Genomic DNA, 6,568 nt, shown 5'->3' on the forward strand with positions numbered 1-6,568 from the left:
ACCACATGTGAGGTGAAGCACGGATAACACCACCACATGTGAGGTGAAGCACGGATAACACCACCACATGTATGGTGAAGCACGGATAACACCACCACATGTATGGTGAAGCACGGATAACGCCACCACATGTGGAGTGAAACACGGATAACACCACCACATGTGGGGTGAAGCACGGATAACGCCACCACATGCGAGGTGAAGCACGGATAACGCCACCACATGTGAGGTGAAGCACGGATAACGCCACCACATGTGAGTTGAAGCACGGATAACACCACCACATGTGGGGTGAAGCACGGATAACACCACCACATGTGGGGTGAAGCACGGATAACACCACCACATGTGGGGTGAAGCACGGATTACACCACCACATGTGGGGTGAAGCACGGATTACACCACCACATGTGGGGTGAAGCACGGATAACACCACCACATGTGGGGTGAAGCACGGATAACACCACCACATGTGGGGTGAAGCACGGATAACACCACCACATGTGTGGTGAAGCACGGATAACACCACCACATGTGAGGTGAAGCACGGATAACACCACCACATGTGAGGTGAAGCACGGATAACACCACCACATGTGGGTGAAGCACGGATAACACCACCACATGTGGGGTGAAGCACGGACAACGCCACCACATGTGGGGTGAAGCACGGATAACACCACCACATGTGGGGTGAAGCACGGATAACACCACCACATGTGAGGTGAAGCACGGATAACACCACCACATGTGAGGTGAAGCACGGATAACACCAACACATGTGGGGTGAAGCACGGATAACGCCACCACATGTGAGGTGAAGCACGGATAACACCACCACATGTGGGGTGAAGCACGGATTACACCACCACATGTGGGGTGAAGCACGGATTACACCACCACATGTGAGGTGAAGCACGGATAACACCACCACATGTGAGGTGAAGCACGGATAACGCCACCACATGTGAGGTGAAGCACGGATAACGCCACCACATGTAGGGTGAAGCACGGATAACACCACCACATGTGGGGTGAAGCACGGATAACACCACCACATGTGGGGTGAAGCACGGATAACACCACCACATGTATGGTGAAGCACGGATAACACCACCACATGTGGGGTGAAGCACGGATAACACCACCACATGTGGGGTGAAGCACGGATAACAGCACCACATGTGGGGTGAAGCACGGATAACACCACCACATGTGGGGTGAAGCACGGATAACACCACCACATGTGAGGTGAAGCACGGATAACACCACCACATGTGAGGTGAAGCACGGATAACACCACCACGTGAGGTGAAGCACGGATAACACCACCACATGTGAGGTGAAGCACGGATAACACCACCACATGTATGGTGAAGCACGGATAACACCACCACATGTATGGTGAAGCACGGATAACGCCACCACATGTGGGGTGAAACACGGATAACACCACCACATGTGGGGTGAAGCACGGATAACGCCACCACATGTGAGGTGAAGCACGGATAACGCCACCACATGTGAGGTGAAGCACGGATAACGCCACACATTGGGTGAAGCACGGATAACACCACCACACTGTGGGGTGAAGCACGGAAATACAGCCACCACATGTGGGGTGAAGCACGGATAACACCACCACATGTGGGGTGAAGCACGGATAACACCGACCACATGTGAGGGTGAAGCACGGAAAACAGGCCACCACATGTGAGGGTGAAGCACGGATAACACAACCCACATGTAGGGTGACGCACGGATAACACCACCAAATGTGGGGTGAGCAACGGATAACAGCCACCACATGTGGAGGTGAAGCAAGATTACACACCACATGTGGGTGAAGCACGGATAACACCACCACGATGGTAGGGTGGAAGCACGGAGTTAGCACCACCACAATGTGGTGGAAGCACGATAACTCCAGCCACTATGTATGGTGAAGCACGGGATAACACCTCACCACATGTATTGAGTGAAGCACGGACTAACGCCTACCACATGTGTGAGGTGAAGCACGTGAATAGCTGCACCACATTTGGGGTAAGCACGGGATAGACACCACCACATGTGGGGTGAAGCACGGATAAAACCCGGACCACATGGTGGGGTGAAGGCACAGGGGGGGGGATAACACCACCACATGGTAGGGTGAATGCAGCGGATACCACCTTACCACATGTGGGAGTGAGCACGGATAACACCACCACATGTGGGGTGAAGCACGGATAACACCACCACATGTGGGGTGAAGCACGGATTACACCATCACATGTGGGGTGAAGCACGGATAACACCACCATATGTGGGGTGAAGCACGGATAACACCACCACATGTGAGGTGAAGCACGGATAACACCACCACATGTGAGGTGAAGCACGGATAACACCACCACATGTGGGGTGAAGCACGGATAACACCACCACATGTGGGGTGAAGCACGGATAACACCACCACATGTGGGTGAAGCACGGATAACACCACCACATGTGAGGTGAAGCACGGATAACACCACATGTATGGTGAAGCACGGATAACACCACCACATGTGTTGAACATGATGTTACAATACATGTGACGGGAGTACATGCAGGTGTGTGTGTGTGTGTGTGTGTGTGTGTGCCTGGTGACGGGCCGTCACATGGTTACCCACGCCCAACCCACGCTCGCTAGCACTTAATGTCATGACGTCACACAATGTATCATACATACACCGTCACAAAGATACATTACGTCTCTGGTCATCCACATGTCTGACGTCATCAACACACACTTAATGCTTTGGCGAGGAACAGGAAGACATGACACCTACAACCTTACCGTGTTGACATGACACCTACAACCTTACCGTGTTGACATGACACCTACAACCTTACCGTGTTGACATGACACCTACAACCTTACCGTGTTGACATGACACCTACAACCTTACCGTGTTGACATGACACCCACAACCTTACCGTGTTGACATGACACCTACAACCTTACCGTGTTGACATGACACCCACAACCTTACCGCGTTGACATGACAACTACAACCTTACCGTGTTGACATGCCACCTACAACCTTACCGTGTTGACATGACACCTACAACCTTACCGTGTTGACATGACACCTACAACCTTACCGTGTTGACATGACACCTACAACCTTACCGTGTTGACATGACACCTACAACCTTACCGTGTTGACATGACACCCACAACCTTACCGTGTTGACATGACACCTACAACCTTACCGTGTTGACATGACACCCACAACCTTACCGTGTTGACATGACACCTACAACCTTACCGTGTTGACATGACACCCACAACCTTACCGTGTTGACATGACACCTACAACCTTACCGTGTGGACATGACACCTACAACCTTACCGTGTTGACATGACACCTACAACCTTACCGTGTTGACATGACACCTACAACCTTACCGTGTTGACATGACACCTACAACCTTACCGTGTTGACATGACACCCACAACCTTACCGCGTTGACATGACAACTACAACCTTACCGTGTTGACATGCCACCTACAACCTTACCGTGTTGACATGACACCTACAACCTTACCGTGTTGACATGACACCTACAACCTTACCGTGTTGACATGACACCTACAACCTTACCGTGTTGACATGACACCTACAACCTTACCGTGTTGACATGACACCTACAACCTTACCGTGTTGACATGACACCTACAACCTTACCGTGTTGACATGCCACCTACAACCTTACCGTGTTGACATGACACCCACAACCTTACCGTGTTGACATGACACCCACAACCTTACCGTGTGGACATGACACCTACAACCTTACCGTGTTGACATGACACCTACAACCTTACCGTGTTGACATGACACCTACAACCTTACCGTGTTGACATGACACCTACCACCTTACCGCGTGGACATGACACCTACAACCTTACCGTGTTGACATGACACCTACAACCTTACCGCGTGGACATGACACCCACAACCTTACCGTGTTGACATGACACCTACAACCTTACCGTGTTGACATGACACCTACAACCTTACCGCGTGGACATGACACCCACAACCTTACCGTGTTGACATGACACCCACAACCTTACCGTGTTGACATGTCACCTACAACCTTACCGCGTGGACATGACACCCACAACCTTACCGTGTTGACATGACACCCACAACCTTACCGTGTTGACATGACACCTACAACCTTACCGCGTGGACATGACACCTACAACCTTACCGTGTTGACATGACACCTACAACCTTACCGCGTGGACATGACACCCACAACCTTACCGTGTTGACATGACACCTACAACCTTACCGTGTTGACATGACACCTACAACCTTACCGCGTGGACATGACACCCACAACTTCACCGTGTTGACATGACAACTACAACTTTACCGGGTTCTACTAAAATATTTCCAGAGGAAAAACATGTTCCAGGAGTAAGTAAACATCAGCTTTGAGAGAAAGCTTAGAAAAGACGGAGGAAAGGGGACAGAAGCTGCAAGGAAAGCTTAGAGTGACGGAGCAGAGTCGCAAGGAGAGATTCCGGTGCGACGGTCGGACACGAGTGTCTGTCTGTCTGTGGACGTCAGGTAACGTTGTACGACACGACGGAAGAGAGGGAGGAGGTGCTCGCTGGGCTGACCACAAGAAGGTCGAGGAGTTGGAATAATTGTTTACCACAAACAACAAGTCATCATGGCTGTCAAGTTTACACCACAAAGATCTTACCACGGATCCTCCACACGGATGCGTCACTCAGGACGTCCACTTGTGTCCGACGCTGTAAGGCCCGGCCAGGCAGCACTGTGGGTGCCTCCTGCCTCGCACACGACGGACGCACAACTTACCAACTCACACAACTCCGCCCTCCGCACCTCCACCAAGCTGTTCGAAGCTTGAGTCGAAGCTCCAGGAATCAGTTTCGTGAAGCTAATGTTCATCTTCACACCTGGCCAACTGTAGGTGAAGGTGCGTCACTTGTGTGACACAATCAGTGCAACATCCTGCAGGTTCCAGATCAACACAATGTAGCAGCCACGCCAGCCAAGCTGTGCAAATAAAGTCTTGATGATCACATGTGATTCGACTCCCACGTCACAACCTGCTCGAACCCATCCAGAAGGACAACATATGATCCTGGTGTACAGTCAGTAGTTAGCCAATCCAGGAATTCTGCCCACTGAACTCTGGTCAAGGTAAAAAAGATACGAGATGCAGCCAACACTGACTGGATCCACACTGTCTCTCTTACATGAGAAAGATGAAGCAAGTGTCATCATTACCAACATCATCATAGCACGAATGACTTCTGTGTTCTGAAGCTAACAATAGTATGAGACATGTTACCCTCTTACCAGGTGCACATCCCTCAACTCATGCACCATGAGGCTCCTGAGGTGTGGTGGGTCATCTGTGAGGCTTCTGGGGTGTGGTGGGTCACCTGTGAGGCTTCTGAGGTGTGGTGGGTCATCTGTGAGGCTTCTGGGGTGTGGTGGGTCACCTGTGAGGCTCCTGAGGTGTGGTGGGTCATCTGTGAGGCTTCTGGGGTGTGGTGGGTCACCTGTGAGGCTTCTGGGGTGTGGTGGGTCACCTGTGAGGCTCCTGAGGTGTGGTGGGTCATCTGTGAGGCTTCTGGGGTGTGGTGGGTCACCTGTGAGGCTCCTGAGGTGTGGTGGGTCACCTGTGAGGCTTCTGGGGTGTGGTGGGTCACCTGTGAGGCTCCTGAGGTGTGGTGGGTCATCTGTGAGGCTTCTGGGGTGTGGTGGGTCACCTGTGAGGCTTCTGAGGTGTGGTGGGTCATCTGTGAGGCTTCTGGGGTGTGGTGGGTCACCTGTGAGGCTCCTGAGGTGTGGTGGGTCATCTGTGAGGCTTCTGGGGTGTGGTGGGTCACCTGTGAGGCTTCTGGGGTGTGGTGGGTCACCTGTGAGGCTCCTGAGGTGTGGTGGGTCATCTGTGAGGCTTCTGGGGTGTGGTGGGTCACCTGTGAGGCTCCTGAGGTGTGGTGGGTCACCTGTGAGGCTTCTGGGGTGTGGTGGGTCACCTGTGAGGCTCCTGAGGTGTGGTGGGTCACCTGTGAGGCTCCTGAGGTGTGGTGGGTCACCTGTGAGGCTCCTGAGGTGTGGTGGGTCATCTGTGAGGCTCCTGAGGTGTGGGGGTCATCTGTGAGGCTCCTGAGGTGTGGTGGGTCATCTGTGAGGCTCCTGAGGTGTGGGGGTCACCTGTGAGGCTCCTGAGGTGTGGGGGTCATCTGTGAGGCTCCTGAGGTGTGGGGGTCATCTGTGAGGCTCCTGAGGTGTGGGGGTTACCTGTGAGGCTTCTGAGGTGTGGAGGTTACCTGTGAGGCTTCTGAGGTGTAGGGGTCATCTGTGAGGCTCCTGAGGTGTGGGGGTCATCTGTGAGGCTCCTGAGGTGTAGGGGTCACCTGTGAGGCTCCTGAGGTGTGGGGGTCATCTGTGAGGCTCCTGAGGTGTAGGGGTCACCTGTGAGGCTCCTGAGGTGTGGGGGTCATCTGTGAGGCTCCTGAGGTGTAGGGGTCACCTG

At 52.9% G+C, this 6,568-nt stretch overlaps 1 long non-coding RNA gene across 1 annotated transcript in view; it reads right to left on the reverse strand.

The window, feature by feature from the left end:
- Positions 1 to 4,881, reverse strand: part of LOC139745790 (uncharacterized) — a 148,658-nt gene extending 143,777 nt beyond the window's left edge. Inside the window, exon 1 of the long non-coding RNA XR_011711958.1 lies at positions 4,757 to 4,881. This is a non-coding gene — a long non-coding RNA (uncharacterized lncRNA). The remainder of the gene's footprint in view (positions 1 to 4,756) is intronic.
- Positions 4,882 to 6,568: the final 1,687 nt, after the last annotated feature.

Source organism: Panulirus ornatus, chromosome 62 (genome assembly GCF_036320965.1).
Source record: "Panulirus ornatus isolate Po-2019 chromosome 62, ASM3632096v1, whole genome shotgun sequence".
NCBI lineage: Eukaryota > Metazoa > Arthropoda > Malacostraca > Decapoda > Palinuridae > Panulirus > Panulirus ornatus.